We start from the raw sequence: 16,173 nt of genomic DNA on the forward strand, positions 1-16,173 counted from the left end.
AAGATAATGTTATTTAAATAAGCGCTTAGCTGTGAATGGGGACCTGCAGTGACAGAAACACATTGTTTAGTCGTTTAGTCACGTCCGACTCTCCGTGACTCCATGGACCAGAGCGCGCCAGGCACTCCTGTCTTCCACTGCCTCCTGCAGTTTAATCAGAGTCATGCTGGTAGCTTCGAGAACACTGTCCAACCATCTCATCCTCTGTCGTCCCCTTCTCCTTGTGCCCTCCATCTTTCCCAACACCAGGGTCTTTTCCAGGGAGTCTTCTCTTCTCATGAGGAGCCTCAGCTTCACAATCTGTCCTTCCAGTGAGCACTCAGGGCTGATTTCCTTAAGAATGGATATGTTTGATCTTCTTGCAGTCCATGGGACTCTCAAGAGTCTCGACTCTGCCAAAGTGGCAGGCATGAGAACCAGGAAACAGCCATGCAAGGACCCTAGAAATAGCATTTCAAGATGTAGTGATGGTGATGGGCAGTGATGAACCTGTGGCCCATGCCTGGCATACCAAAATGCAACTGCCAGAGCGCCTTTCTGTCTGGCCCCATCGCTAGCAAGTCCTATCAGCCAGGAAGCAGGAAGGGGTGGGTGGGGGCTCCATCCTGTTTGCTGACCACAAATGCCTCCTAGCAATTGTGCTAACTAGGGTTGCCATATTTCAAAAAGTGAAAATCCAGACAGAAAAGTTGCTGAGCTTTTTTGCCCAAAGTTGTTGAGCTTCTCTCGCAAGATTGCAAAGAAATTGGACATCTTTGAGCTATTTCTGATAAAAATTGGCAGAAGCGACACTACCAACATGGGCTGCCATGTCCTGATTTTCCCAGACATTTCACCAATTTCTGCCCGGACGCTGCTTGCGGCTGCAATATTCTGGATATGTCCGGGGAAACAGCTACACAGGAGAGAGGAGATGCCACTTAAAGGTAAAGGTACCCCTGCCCGTACGGGCCAGTCTTGACAGACTCTGGGGTTGTGCGCCCATCTCACTTAAGAGGCCAGGGGCCAGCGCTGTCCGGAGACACTTCCGGGTCACGTGGCCAGTGTGACAAAGCTGCATCTGGTGAGCCAGCGCAGCGCACGGAAACGCCGTTTACCTTCCCGCCAGTAAGCGGTCCCTATTTATCTACTTGCACCTGGGGTTGCTCTCGAACTGCTAGGTTGGCAGGCGCTGGGACCGAGCAACGGGAGCGCACCCCGCCGCGGGGATTCGAGCCACCGACCTTTCAATCGGCAAGCCCTAGGCGCTGAGGCTTTAACCCACAGGGCCACCCTGATGCCACTTAGCCCATTGCAAAACTGGACTGAAAGGAGAAGTTTCAGTCTCATGCGAAAGAGTGGGCAGAGGCAGAGCAAGAGCAACATTTTTGTCCTGGCAGGACACATTCCAATCTTTTCCCCAGAGCTTTCAAAGTGCCTGAGAGTCAGCTGGTTGTTGGGTGCTTGGGAACCACAGCACAAGGAGATTGCCAGGCTGGCAAAGCTGCTTTCTTCTTTTCCTTTTTTTATAACCTTTTTATTCAAAATTAAAACAAAACATATTATCCAGAAACATATCATCCTTATTCCCCCCCATTTTGCCTCCCTCCCCCTCCCTCCCACCACAGACCCCACCCCCAACTTCCCTCAGTTCCATTCTTTGAATTCTCTGAGAATGCAGTTTTCTGCATGTTACAAAGTTGTATAGATCCTCAAACTATTTAGCTGATTATTATCAATAAAAAGTTTGTGAATGTTTATTCAAGGAGTCCATTTCGCTTTGTTGCATCTTCAAATACTTTGTAAAGGGTTCCCATTCATCTTTAAAGTCACAGTTATCCTTGTCCCGTAGCTTGTATGTCAGTTTTGCCAGTTCTGAGTAGTCCATCAATTTTTCTTGCCATGATTCTTTAGTTGGGGTTTCTTCAGTCTTCCATCCTTGTGCTATTAAAACTATCGGGCCGTTGTTGCATACATGAAGATGTTTTTCAGCTTTTTTGGCAGATCTGTCCCTACAATCCCTAATAAAAATGCTTCAGGTTCTTTAACAAATGTTAAATGGAACATTTTCTTCAATTCGTTGTATATCATTTCCCAAATTTTTTTACAATCCCACCTCATATGCCTTTATCATATGAGGCAAAGCTGCTTTCTGCAGGGTTTGGCTGTGTGATCAAGTTCGCCACAGAGAACTTAGTCGCACAGCCAATCTGGCAGCATTGAACTCATTATCCCTCTTACCTGGGGAAATGGAGTCTCCCTTATTGATTTACAGAACTTATTCTTATGGCTAGAAGCTGATTTGCTTATGGAGGAACATAATGATGGGTTGGGCACACAACTCTCTTGGGAGTTGTATCCAAGGGTTTTGAGTGTAGGAGTCATGCAGTGCTATTGCAATTCTGCTTATGAAGAACGCAAAGGCACAGAAGAATGGTGCTGCTGCGTCAAGGCCAATGGCCCTTCTAGTCCAGCATCCTGATCTCACAGTGATCAGATGGATCCCTATGGGAATCTCACAAGCAGCAGTGCTCTTCCCCTTCTGAAATTTCAAGCAATCTGTATTCAGATGCATTACTGTCCCCAACAGTGGAGGTAGAAGATAGCCATTGTGTCTAGTAGTCATTCGTAGCTTTCTCCTCCATGAATTCCTCTATGTCTTAATGATATCCAAAGCACCAGGAGACAGCTCAACCAAGCCTACAATCCAGGCTGCCCAATTTGTTTGTGATTAAAAAATGCAGGAGATCTTGAAAGAGTGCCACAGGTTTATTGCAGGCCTCCAGGAAAGATGTAGACCAAAGCTGCTGTTAACACTTTCACAGTTCTTTTGCAAAACTCCCAATGCCTGTAACTTTGTTTCCCCCCTCCTAAGCTCCTTGTGATTGGCCATCCTTACCACTTGCTGGAGAGCGAACTGTTTTCTCCATATGCAAATTAAGGGGGGAAAAGGGAAGGGACATAGAGACGCAGGGAAAAGGGCCGACCGCTGATTGACAACCTGTAATCCTTGACTGCTGAGACTTCTGTTTCCCAATTAACTATCCGCTTGCTCCTTGCCGATTGACATGATTACGGATGCTAAGATCACTATAGCACAGTAGGTTCCAGTCAAGGCCCATTATAGAGACCTAGCGGGAAAGGGATATAGGCAGGATGCCATGAAAAAGTCAACATTGCCCAGCTAATACCACATTGTTTTAACAGCTGTTTCCTCTTTCCACCGCATGATGATTTGGTAATAAACTACCACGAAAGAACTGTCTTAAGATCTTGTTTTCGGGTTGCATTATGCTTAACATGCCTCTGGCTCTTTATGAGGGCAAGAGTTTTTTCTGTTACAAAGCCGCATCAGGTCTTCACGGTGCCTGTTTCAGGCATTTTCATCCAGCCTTGAGAGGCCAAACAAGTAAGATTCAGGATGCTTTTTTCATCATCAGGAAGGGCACTTCCTCAGCCAAGGAGCTATGAAGCAGAGAGTTGTAACAGCTTGTTCACACTAGTGTGTCTTCATGCTTCAGAATATGAAAAGGTAGACTTCCCCTTTCCATTCCTTCAATAGAGTCAGAATTAGAGTAGGTCCAGGGCATGGGGGGACACCAGGCAGAAGTAGTGCCCGGGCACTGTGGTTGATTCTCCCCTTGAAATTAAGATGTAATGAATCAGAGGTTGGCATGGCTTTATAAGTTGCTGTCCAAAGAAATGTAGAGACATCACCTTGCCAACAAAGGTCCGTATAGTAAAAGCTATGGTTTTCCCAGTAGTGATGTATGGAAGTGAGAGCTGGACCATAAAGAAGGCAGATCGCCGAAGAATTGATGCTTTTGAATTATGGTGCTGGAGGAGACTCTTGAGAGTCCCATGGACTGCAAGAAGATCAAATCTATCCATTCTTAAGGAAATCAGCCCTGAGTGCTCACTGGAAGGACAGATCCTGAAGCTGAGGCTCCAATACCTTGGCCACCTCATGAGAAGAGAAGACTCCCTGGAAAAGACCCTGATGTTGGGAAAGATGGAGGGCACAAGGAGAAGGGGACGACAGAGGACGAGATGGTTGGACAGTGTTCTCGAAGCTACCAGCATGAGTTTGACCAAACTGCGGGAGGCAGTGGAAGACAGGAGTGCCTGGCATGCTCTGGTCCATGGGGTCACGAAGAGTCGGACATAACTAAACGACTAAACAACAACAACAACACGTCCAAAGAAATTAGACTATGTAAAAATGTCTTTTTTAATGTGGGCCTGCTGGGGTGGGGAAAATGTACAATGCTCAGGGGAGTGTTCTCTTGCCTCCCACCATATTTTGGGAGGACCAATCTGTTGAATGGTCTCTTTTGAAGGTTCATTATTGTTCCACAAGATGTGTATTTCTTTAATGGCCGGAGCAAATAACGTGACCTAGTTTTACAGCTGTGAAGCAGTATAGCAGGTCCTGTTAAGTTATGTTAATTAAGCTGTTGGGTGTAGTATATAAAGAGCAGCACCTAGCTCTCTCAGTGCCCTGGGGGATGGGTCATGCTTATTGATATATTTAGTGTAAAAGGAGTTTTTGTTTTTGTTATTAAAACCTCGCAAAAGTTATTTTGCATTCCTTGTAATGTGTGGTCTCCCCAGCACGCTTTCTGCAGTGCAACTAATCTGCAAATAGCCAACACAATCACCCTTACGGATTTTTGGAGCTCAAATCAGAGTTTTGAGGGTGGCTCTATCTGCTGGTGCTTCATCCCCAAACCCAATAGCAGCCAGTGATCCAGTATTTGACTATTAATGGCCACACACACACACACACACACACACACTTCAGGTGACCTCAGGAACTTTGTCTTGCTATTCGGCCTTGCTATCTAGCATCTTATGCTATTACCGTATTTTTTGCACCATAACACTCACTTTTTTCCTCCTAGAAAGTAAGGGGAAATGTCTGTGCGTGTTATGGAGCGAATGCCTACAGGTGGCGGGGGGGCGGGATCTGCTGCAGTTGTGAGCAGAGGATCCATGGTTCCCCTTCCTTCCCTCCTCCGGGGCTCGCTTTAAAACAGCAAAGCGAGAGAAGAGCCGCTGAGTGGGGAGGAGAGAGGGACAGAGAGCCTGCTTGCTTTAAAGGAGCAAAGCGGGAGAGGAGAGGAGCCGCTTACATGAGTGTAAGCGGCTCCTGTCCGGTTGGCTCCTTTAAAGCAAGCAGGCTCTCTGTCCCTCTCTCCTCCCCACTCAGCTCGCTAAATAGCATTATTAGCAGCATCCTTCTCCACACACCCCATGCGTGTTCCTTGTCCCTTGAGTGCTTTTCCTTCCCTCCCCACTTAAAACATGGTTACAAAGCACGGATCCACATGGATCCTCAGGATTTTTGCACTGGGTCACCCCAAATTCACCATCAGATCACATAGCATGTCCATGGCTACATCTTGCACCAAAAAAATCACGCACCCACTGTTGCCTGGGGCTGCAGTGGTGCAAAAACGTGGTTACAAAGCACGGATCCACATGGATCCTCAGGATTTTTGCATTGGGCTACTCCAAACTCACTGTCAGATCACATGTCTGTGGCCACAGCATGAACCACAAAAATCATGCATCCACTGTTTCGATTAGAATATTTATTTATTGTTTCCTCCTCTAAAAACTATGTGCGTATTATGGTCTGGTGCGTGTTATAGAGCGAAAAATAAGGGGTATGTATGTCACATTTAGGGAGGACCACTAGCCATGACTGCTGCAGGATGGATCCTGCCTTGGCATTCCAGCTGCTGAGAATTGCAGGTGTGAAGACTGGTCAGCCATTGTGAGGGCATGATGTTGGAATATAATGGGTTTTCCGCCTAATCCAGCGGGGATCTTCTTATCGTCTTATGCTATGTCTTCAGGTGACAGCAAGAAAATAAAATATAAATTAAAAATTGACTTCCTGTCAAGGCAAGAAATTTGACCCAGGAAAATATTCCATTCATCCCAGCCTACTTTTGGCTGACCCTATAATTGACAGAGACTGTCTGCTTTCTTCTCTAGTTTTTGTTTTGTTTTGTTAAAATGTGGGGGGTTTTTTTTGGGGGGGGAGCGGATATTGTTCCAGTTTCTGGGTCGCATTTTCTTAGGCTTTGTTTCCACGCAGGTACCTCTTGTCCAGTCAAGTCTCCAAGCATCCTCCCTCTCCCTCCCTCTCAAATTCACAATCAATCTGAATTCATTTATCCACAGCGCGCGTGTCAGCTCATCACGTTTTGCGTACCATTCCTCAGAAAGCACCGATGCAAGCAGACTGATGGGTTCTGCGAGCTCAAATCCCAAAGGGGTGGCGGAAGAATACTCATTTTTTATTGGAAAAATCAAAAGTGACGGGAACAAAATTGGTTCTACCGTTTTGATTGATCACAGGGAATATTTAGCTGGGAATGATTACAGCCAGAGTTCTCATTAAAGCTGTTTCTGGGATGGAAATTAATTTCGGGGATTTTTTTATAATAAGAATAAAAACCCTTTGAGAGGGAGAGGATGTATGCGCACACATGAATGTGCTGGCACACATACCAACACACACACTAACGTAAATACACACACAAAAATCACACAATATTCTGCACTGGGTGACAGTTTGTATCATGATGAGAAGTTCGTACTATGATGAATCTGAATTTTTTTTTTAAAAAAAACAATGTCTGAAGTAAAAGGGAACCAGCATTGCAGAATGATAACGTTATCATGCTTCTCCAGATTTCTGTTATCTAGAGATTAGTCTGGCCCAGAAGGAAATGCAAGAGTGGTTAGCATGCTGTTCGACAGCACAGCTAATGGCCTTTCTACATTGTCTGTCCCTTCTGGGAAATCTTGCTCCAGTTGAAGTTTTATGCATTTAATCAACCTTAGGAAACCCTTAGTGATAGGTGGGTAGAACACCCCAGCTAAAAGATCAGAACCAGTGCAAGAAATTCTCATCCAGAGAAGCTGGGCAGTGGAGTCAGTGGCTTGGGGATGCTGCTACAGTTTCCTTCTTGAGGGTGGGAAGGTATGTCAATAAAAGGTTGTGTAGACATGGGAGATGAGCAGGTCCTTTTGGCTGCAGAAACAGACTTCACTTAAACCAAGATGGAAATGTGATACGTTTTTTCCCAGCCTTGTTGTACCCGGCACAGACTAAATCATAGATGCACTATACCCTCACATGTAATAACTACAAAATCCATTGTTATGTACTGAGCTGAATCCTAGAACAATAGGATCCAGAATGCAGCAGTCTGATTGGTCCGCAGGAGCCACCCAATCCAGCTCCAGGTGGAAGTGAATCAGCGACCTGATTGGCCTGCAGGAGCAGCCAATCAGGCTCCAGGTGGAAGTAAATCAGCAACCTGATTGGCCTGCAGGAACAGCCCGGAATTAGCCAATCACACGGGGCCCATTGTGTAAATAATGTATATATAGCGAGACGTTTTGGGGGAAGTTTCATTCATTGCTACTATGAGCTGAATAAAGAGCATGAAATTCACACTCTGAATATATTTCACCCATGATGCAATCCAAGTGTCAGAGCATCATCCAAGCCATACTGAGCCCTGCGTACCCATTGCCCTGCGATGATACATGAATCCCGGTGCTTCTTGCCCTGATGGTTTCAATAGTTTTCGCCCTGCCAAACAAGCACCAAAATTGTGCAGTCTAATCAAGGTTTCCGCAAGTTCCCATTGCATAGTTTATCCCTTTCGTTCTCTTTTGTTTTCTTTAGACGCCTGCCATGTAAAAATAGGAAACATTACCAAACATCAATTACATTTATTAATTAATATTGATAAATATCTACAATGTATACATAACTGCAAACATAAATAGGATGCACCATGTACATCTTTCAGTGATTTCTTTTTATAGATGTTACCATTGTGACAAAATCTGACTTCGTACATCTGCCATTGAGTTATTCTGATTCGAATAAACTATAAATGGTTGCCAATTTCCCTTAAATAGGTCAGTGCCATCTGTTCAGTCGTTCCTCATATATAGAGCGGTACCATTATGTTGTTCATTAACCTGATGTGCCAAACATGTCTAAGCCTTTCCTTAGTGGTTGGCTGTTTCATATTGCTTTGCTTTTTCAGTTCCTTGCTATAATAATTCTGGCATTGGCTAATTCCAGCTGGTTCCTTGGGGGGGGGGAGGATTTACTCATTTCTTCAGTTTGTTCAGAAGAACCACTTGCAATGCAAAGAAGACGCTGTTTCCTATTATTTCACCAGCATTTTTAAATATCTCCTCCCAATGGTTTTAGGATTCTGCAATTTCACCAGATATGTAGCAAATTTGCATTTTTAACCCTCCAAGACACTTCTCCCATGATAATATGTATAGGATTGCAGCCTAAATTTCAGGTGCATAGGAGTTTCGAAACAGTAATTTGCAAAAACTTACACTTGTTGCTATATCTAGAAATACTACTGGTCCTGCAGTTCAAATGGGCTTCCATTTATTTTCAAATACATTCAGTTGCCAAATCTTTTCCCTGTTTCGCTTTTTCTTCAAGATAATGGTGTGCATTTTTTAGAAGATGCCTTTATGGGGATTGAATGTTATTATCAACAAATCAGATTGGCTCAGATCGCTTGTTCAACTGCGCTCTCTTTCTATCTTTAAAATCACATTCCTCATCTCTGGATGTTGAGGAAAACAGAAGACGCATCTTCACATTCTATGTCTTGGCTCATTATAAGTTACACATTTCTTTTCAGCACATCAAACATATCGGTGTGTCAAGTAAGCATTTCCCCATACACAGAACTTCTTCTACCAGAATGTCAAACTAAGGCCCAGGGGCTGGATCCGGCCTAATCGCCTTCTAAATCCAGCCCGCGGACGGTCCAGGAATCAGCGTGTTTTTACATGAGTAGAATATGTCTGTTTATTTAAAATGCATCTCTGGGTTATTTGTGGGGCATAGGAATTCATTCATTTTTTTCAAAATATAGTCCGGGCTCCCCACAAGGTCTGAGGGACAGTGGAAAAAGCTGAAAAAGCTTGCTGACCCCTGTAGTTCCCAAGAAATCTAGTGAGTTGGCACTCACAGCTTGCAATATTTCTCCTAATGTTTAACATAATCTTTCATGTTGCTTTTTATTCATCTTCTTATCTCTCTCTTTCCCACTGGCACTATTCATTTTAGCCCTTCTGTTAAGAGCCCAGGAATATTTTGTGTGTTGTAGTGGTTAGAGTATTGGACTAGGACATGGGAGACCAGGGTTCAAATTCCCACTCAGCCATGAAACTCACTTGGGTGACGCTGGCCATACATTGCCTCTCCGCCTAACCTACATCACAGGGTTGTTTTTACGTTTTTATATAATTGTAACTGCTTTACTTATTTACTTTTTTAAAAAAATAATCCTATATTGTTTTAGCCACTCTGGGACCTTCATGGGAAAGGACGGGTAAGCCTTCTTGTAAATAAATAAAAATATTCCCAGCAAATTCTGCTCTGATGGTTTATGGTTTCGTAGTTTGTTCCTTTCCTGAAATGTGAATGCAGTGGCGTAGCGTGGGTTGTCAGCACCCGGGGCAAGGCAAGTAATTTGCACCCCCTAACCCATGGATTTGCGCCCCCTAACCCGTGGATTTGCACCTCCTAACCCTAACCCCCAGATGTTGCGCCCGGTGCGGCCAGCCCCCCCTCACCCCCACGCTACGCCACTGTGTGAATGTTCCCGTTGCAGAATAAAGACCGTTTTTTCCTTTCAAAGAAAAACAAAGGTATCCAGTTCCTAGGGCTGCCATTCATCCAGGATTTCAAATTGACAGAATTTCTGAAAGGCAATGATTTCTTTAAAAAAAAGATCAGCAATTTTGGGGGTCTCCTGGTTTTTACTTTTTGAAATATGCCAAGCCTACCAATTCCCAAATCTCGGGAAATGGATTTGAAATGACTCAGAAACCAGGAGCCATCTTCTTCCTGTCCTCTAGATGGCAGATGCAAACAAAACATGATTAAGTTAGAGGAGGAGGTGCCATTCCATTGAATGAAAATGTCTCTGATTTAATGAAAGTTTAAATATGGATTGTTCCTTATTTTTTTAGGCCAGGCCCGCTTAACAGGCTAGAGAGATACGGCAGGGGGCAGAGAATGTTCTGATTTTCAATTAAAAGACGAGACTCCAGGTAGGGTTGCTTAAAACCCTGGAGAGTCTCTGCCGCTCCTTCATAGCTGTCAACTTACAGATTTGAAAATAAGGGACCAGCAGCCTCAAAAATAAGGGATCAGCAGCCAAAATAAGGGATTTTCCAAGCACGGGTATGTTCAACTTCTGAGCCCCTCTGAGCCAAAGGCAGAAAGCCCAGCCAGCAGCCAAATGAAGCCTCAAGCGGTGGTTCCCACAGTGCAGCAACCCGGCAAAGGGGATGCAGCAAGGAAAACCACCGTCACCTCTCTGCTGGGAAGTGCTGAGCAAAGGCGAGTCCCCAGGCAACACGGCCGATTTGATCGGCACAAGGCAATAAAGCTCCATCCCCCCAGTCATTCTTAGACTCCTTATTGGGTGAGCAACGCAGCCAAGCAACACAGTTGGAGCCTCCCTCCTCCCTGGCCGGCAGGGAGGGAGGGAGAGGAGCTGCTTCCTTTGAAACCCGGGAAATTTAAGGGACATCATCAATAAGCGACAGCAGCGGGACACGGCGCTGGGATAAGGGACTTTCCCGCCAAATAAGGGACGGTTGACAGCTATGCGCTCATTGTGAACAGTACCTAACTAGATCAACCAATGGCCTGACTTGGCATAAGGCAGCTTCCTATGACATTTGACACCCAGTGGTGCCTAGTGTCCAGTGGGATTGGTGGGACAGAAGACAAGGAGACCAATGGCAGTTGGAGTCAGTGCCAACAATAGATGGAGCCAGCTCACTCTAGCTTCATCCCCATCCTTCTCCCTGCAAGGGCAGCACAGAGAATAAGGAGGAGGGAGATGACAGGCCCTGCTGGATTGGTTGCAAGAAAGGAGGCAGGCAGGTGGCGGCTGGCTAAGCACAGACTGAGGTTGATGGGGCAGTGCCCCATTTGCCCCAATGGAACAACCTCCACCGCCAGAGGGAGCAGAGAGATCAGATGCCAGGCAGGAACTGGGAGCTGCTGGGAGTGGGGAAATAATAATAGTTGTTGTTGGCACCCACCTGTCTCAAGAGACAATGAAGTGTGCCTTTCCCCACCTGGCTGGGGGTTGGTATGTGGCCAGGACTGACTCCAGCTACAAAAGCTGAGGCTGCTGAACAGACTCTTGGGGCATTGTCTGGGCGGATTGTCGCTGTTGTTGATATTATTATTTTTTCTACCTTGGTTCTAGATGTTTTTATGATTTGTGCGGAATTTCTTTCAGTTTGGTTGTGTACTTTTTGATGTTTCATTTATTGCTCCTGACTACTTTTGTTATTTTTGTAATGATTTGGGGGTTTTCATGCTGTAAGTCACCTTGAGCATGGTTTTAACTGGGGAAAGGCGGCATAGGAATAAAAATATGTACCGTATTTTTCGTCCCTTAGGACGCTCCATCCCATAGGACGCACCTAGTTTTTTGGGGGGAAAATAAAAGGATTTTTCCCCCTTTATTTCCCCCCCAAAAGCAGGTCGGGGAAACCTAACCAGGTCGAGGAACAGCGGGATGGCGGCGCTGCGCCTCCCTGCTGTCCCCTGAGCTTGTGGGGCTGGCAGATGTCTGCCCAGCGTGAGGGGCGCTCTGCTACAGGGTGCCGTGCCCGCCGGGCGGCAGGCTGCTATCCGCAGCGTAGGGAGCCCTGCAGGGAACTCCTGCAGGGCTCCCCACGCTGTGGATGTCTGTCCAGCGGGCGGGGTGCTCTGCTTCAGGGCACCCGATGCTCCGGGAAGCAGGCTGCTATCCGCAGGCTAGACATCCCTGCGGGACCTCCCGCAGGGCTGCCTAGGCTGCGGATGTCTTCCTGAAGCCTGGAGAGCGAGAGGGGTCAGTGCGCACCGACCCCTCTCGCTCTCCACGCTTCAGCGAAAGCCTGCATTCGCCCCATAGGACGCACCCAGATTTCCCCTTCATTTTTGGAGGGGGGAAAGTGCGTCCTATAGGGTGAAAAATACGGTATGTATGCAAAAGCCCTCCTCAGTCACACGGCGGAAAGAAAGTATCTAGGCCAGTTGTGATGAATCTCAGGCCTGGTGGCTGAATGGGACTCTGTAGGCCTTTCGATTTAGCTCCCCAGGAATGTGCCTCAAGCCTATTGTCTGCCCTCCTCAAGAGCCTCACTACCATGTGCCCTTGAGCTGTGATAATAACCTCTTGCTTTAAGCTTTCGTGTGCATGCACACTTCTTCAGATACACTGAAACAGAAGTCACCAGACCCTTATATATAGTGAGAGGGTGGGGAGGGGTATGTGATGTTAACATATGAGAGAGTGCTGGAGGTGAAATAGTTAAACAGGTTACCCAATCAGGGGGGTGGAGTCAGAGGGACTATAAAACTAGCTCTGGGAGGGGCGGAAGGGGGAGTTTGTTGGGAGTTGGGTGGTTGGTTGGAGTGGGAGTGAATAGGGATAGAGTCTGTGGGTAGGTTGAGCTAGTGTAGCGAAATAAGCCAGGAATAGTTAGGGGCTAAGAAGACAAGTAAATATCTGAGAGGTGGTTTAGTGAGTGAGAGCAGGTAGCGAAAGTTATAGGTCTGGATATCCACTCCATGAATGCAATTGACTGATGCTGTTTATGAAACCACACGCTTGTTAAAACTGCAATAAATAAACAAAAGTTTATGTTTCAGTTTAACCCTGACTGGACTCAGTATTGTCCCAGGTAGGGCCTGGGTGGTGGCAGCGAGAAATAAAGTGGTGGCACAGGGATCAATAGACGGTGAAACGTCCGGGGACCCTGTGTGATTGCAACAGGGTGTTATTCAGAAGGGTGGTGGGAATGGGTGATTGGCTGATAGGTGTGGTAGACCTGTTGACAACTGTTAATAACTGCAATTGGTCTTACATGAAAAAGCAAAGGGTGAGATGGCTAAAAATAGCCTTATCATGTATAATGATAAAGTAGGAGAACACTTCAGTCTATACAAGATCTCAAGGTAGCTGTTCTATTATAAAAGAATTTCAGAAATAGACTGGAAAGAGAAGTTGCTGAATTACACCTTATTACCAAACTTAGGGACACAGGTGGCGCTGTGGGTTAAAGCCTCAGCGCCTAGGACTTGCCGATCGAAAGGTCGGCGGTTCGAATCCCTGCTGCGGGGTGCGCTCCCGCTGCTCGGTCCCAGCACCTGCCAACCTAGCAGTTCGAAAGCACCTCCGGGTGCAAGTAGATAAATAGGGACCGCTTACCAGCGGGAAGGTAAACGGCGTTTCCGTGTGCAGCTCTGGCTCGCCAGAGCAGCGATGTCACGCTGGCCATGTGACCCGGAAGTGTCTCCGGACAGCGCTGGCCCCTGGCCTCTTAAGTCAGATGGGCGCACAACCCCAGAGTCTGTCAAGACTAGCACGTACGGGCAGGGGTACCTTTACCTTTACCTTTACCAAACTTAAAACCATGGAGAGACCTGGTCTGAATAGAGACATTGGATTCTTATCTCATTATACCAAGAACAAACTTAGTTGGTCTCTTAATGTGCTACTGGACAGTTTTTTTAAAAATATTATATATATTTCTACTGCATCAGACCAACACGGCTACCTACCTGAATCTAGAACTTCTTGCTTGTCAGGGCTGAAGATGGAGAAGTAGTGTCAGAACAGGTGTCAAAACCTCTGGCTTTTGCGTGGGTGGAATGTAGTGTGCTGTACAACTGCGTTTTAAATTGTCATAACCTGTCCTGGGAGCTGCTGGCGAAGGGTGAGTAAGCCATTGAAGCATCTTCATCCAGGTGACCTCATTCCTGCTATGCTGATTTTGGCTGGTGTGTGAGTTTGTTCGTACGTTTGCTTTTTGTTTTTACACAAGGGAATATTTTAACACAATAAAGCCTTCCCCCTCGCCACCTGCACTCTGGTGAAAGAGCAATATTATCCTTTTTACACCATTCTGAGCATCACACAAAAATTAAATAGTTTTAATTTATCTAATACTGTACAGATGTGGGGGACCTTTGCATACCCAGATGAAAAACCAAAATGGCCGCCGTGCTCTCATGCAAAAATAAATCGGGATAACTGAGGGGTTTGCCTTTGGCACTCCAGATGTTGCTGAACTGCAATGCCCACCACTCCCAGACAGCATGAACAATGGCCAGAGAAAATGGGAGCTATAGTTCAACAACATCTGGAGGGCCAAAGGTTCCCCACACCTGATTTAACAGGTTTATATCCTACCTTTCTTTCACCAAGGACTCAGGGTGGCACATGTTGGGATGTTGAGTATTTTTCCTTCCTTGGACTTGACATCTGTCTGTTTCCAGATAAATGGACTTAGGACTGGGTATGCAGATATTTTATTTGCTTCTGGGGGCATAGTTGCAACTGGGTTTTGACTGTAGCATCGGAATGCTACTGGGAAGCCATTACTATCTCCAGAGGGAATTGTAATTATCTCTTTCGGGGACATAAAGTGTGAACAAGCTGTTACAATGCTACTTTTCATTATACTTCCTTGTATAAGTAAGTATAATTATTTATGATGAAATACATCGTATAACTTGCTTGCTTGCCCTTAAATGCCGCAGTTAAATGTTCTTCCCAGAAGGTTGGATTTACTCTCAAATTATGAGTCACTGGAATGCATAATCATCCCCCCAAAAATGGTCCTTGTGGCCTATAATATTATGACATCATTTTTGATTAAAACTAGTCTCACAAACCTTTTTTCCCGCTGTGGCATCATCTCAACACACACACAAGGAATACCTCCTGAGATATTTGGATGAGAACCTAGATGGTGGATCTAGAACATAGGTAGGCAAACTAAGGCCTGGGGGCCGGATCCAGTCCAATCGCCTTCTAAATCCGGCCCACAGACGGTCCGGGAATCAGCATGTTTTTACATGAATAAAATGTGTGCTTTTATTTAAAATGCATCTCTGGGTTATTTGTGGGGCATAGGAATTCATTCTTTTTCTTTTTTCTTCCAAAATATAGTCCAGCCCCCCACTAGATCTAGAATGACTAACCACTTACTTGCCAAAGTTGTTTCAGTCAGCGGCCAACTTTGGGTTTCCATACTCTGACTGGGCAGCTGTGGTTCAACAGATGTCTTGCATAGACCCAGGTGTCTTTCCTCAAGGTAGTAGCATAGTTAAACCTTCATTGTCTGTGGTGCTTTCGTTTATTTTTAGTTTCCTCTTCTCTCTGATCAAACCAGTTTTCCAAATGCATGCTGCCCTTTGAGATGCAATCCCGGGGGGGGGGGGGGCGCAAAGAAATAAATAAACAACCAGGAAAAAGAAACACGCTTTCTGGTACTGATTTGCTGTAGCAGATATGTGCGTATGTTTGTATCACTATCACCTATTGGGCAGTACCTGTGACGAATATTTTCCCTAAACAAACCACAATTGGGAAACCAAGAACAAACCTTGTAGTTTGTCTGGAGAGAAACAAACCACGAGCTGCTGTTCAGATGTCGCAGTAAGCCAAGGCTTATCAATGGTTGCTCTCACTGTTGCAGAAATTTACGTATAGGTCCAGCAGATATCATGCACATGCAGCCCACTACCAAAATCAGCACAATCACGTTTGTGACTTTTGTGATTTGTCCCCACAAAACACTTCATTGCAGTTTCTTCCTATCCATTCAAAGGCCTCTGCTACACAATACCAAATGTAACAATTCTCTGATGAATGTATCTGTGTACCGGCTCCCTGGGAAAACTTCAGAAATTAATATAAACATGATCTCAGCTACTCAACAGCCCCTCTGCCTGAGTGATAATTCCTGGCATCCTGATACCTGAGTGCCAGACAGGTAGCCATTCCAGAAATAACAAACCCAGATGAAGACAAAGGGGTGTGGTTAACTTGGTTGGGAAACAGGGAAATTAAATATCTCTTTTGTTACACTTGTTTGGTGGAGGGCAAGGGGAACCATGGGGCAGGGTCCAGGATGCTCAGATTACTTCCACCAGACCTCCCCTTTCATGATGTAACCATGATGTATGAGTGATGTAGTTTGGGGGGATGTAACATGGGGATTAGCAGCTAATAAAAGTTTGGGTGCTCTTTTGTTCGGGGCTTCCATCTTGTTTCACCTTGTTGCAGGTGGGAGTCCTGTTGCGATAGTCTTCAA

This window comes from Podarcis melisellensis (genome assembly GCF_964234715.1).
Source record: "Podarcis melisellensis genome assembly, chromosome: 5".
NCBI lineage: Eukaryota > Metazoa > Chordata > Lepidosauria > Squamata > Lacertidae > Podarcis > Podarcis melisellensis.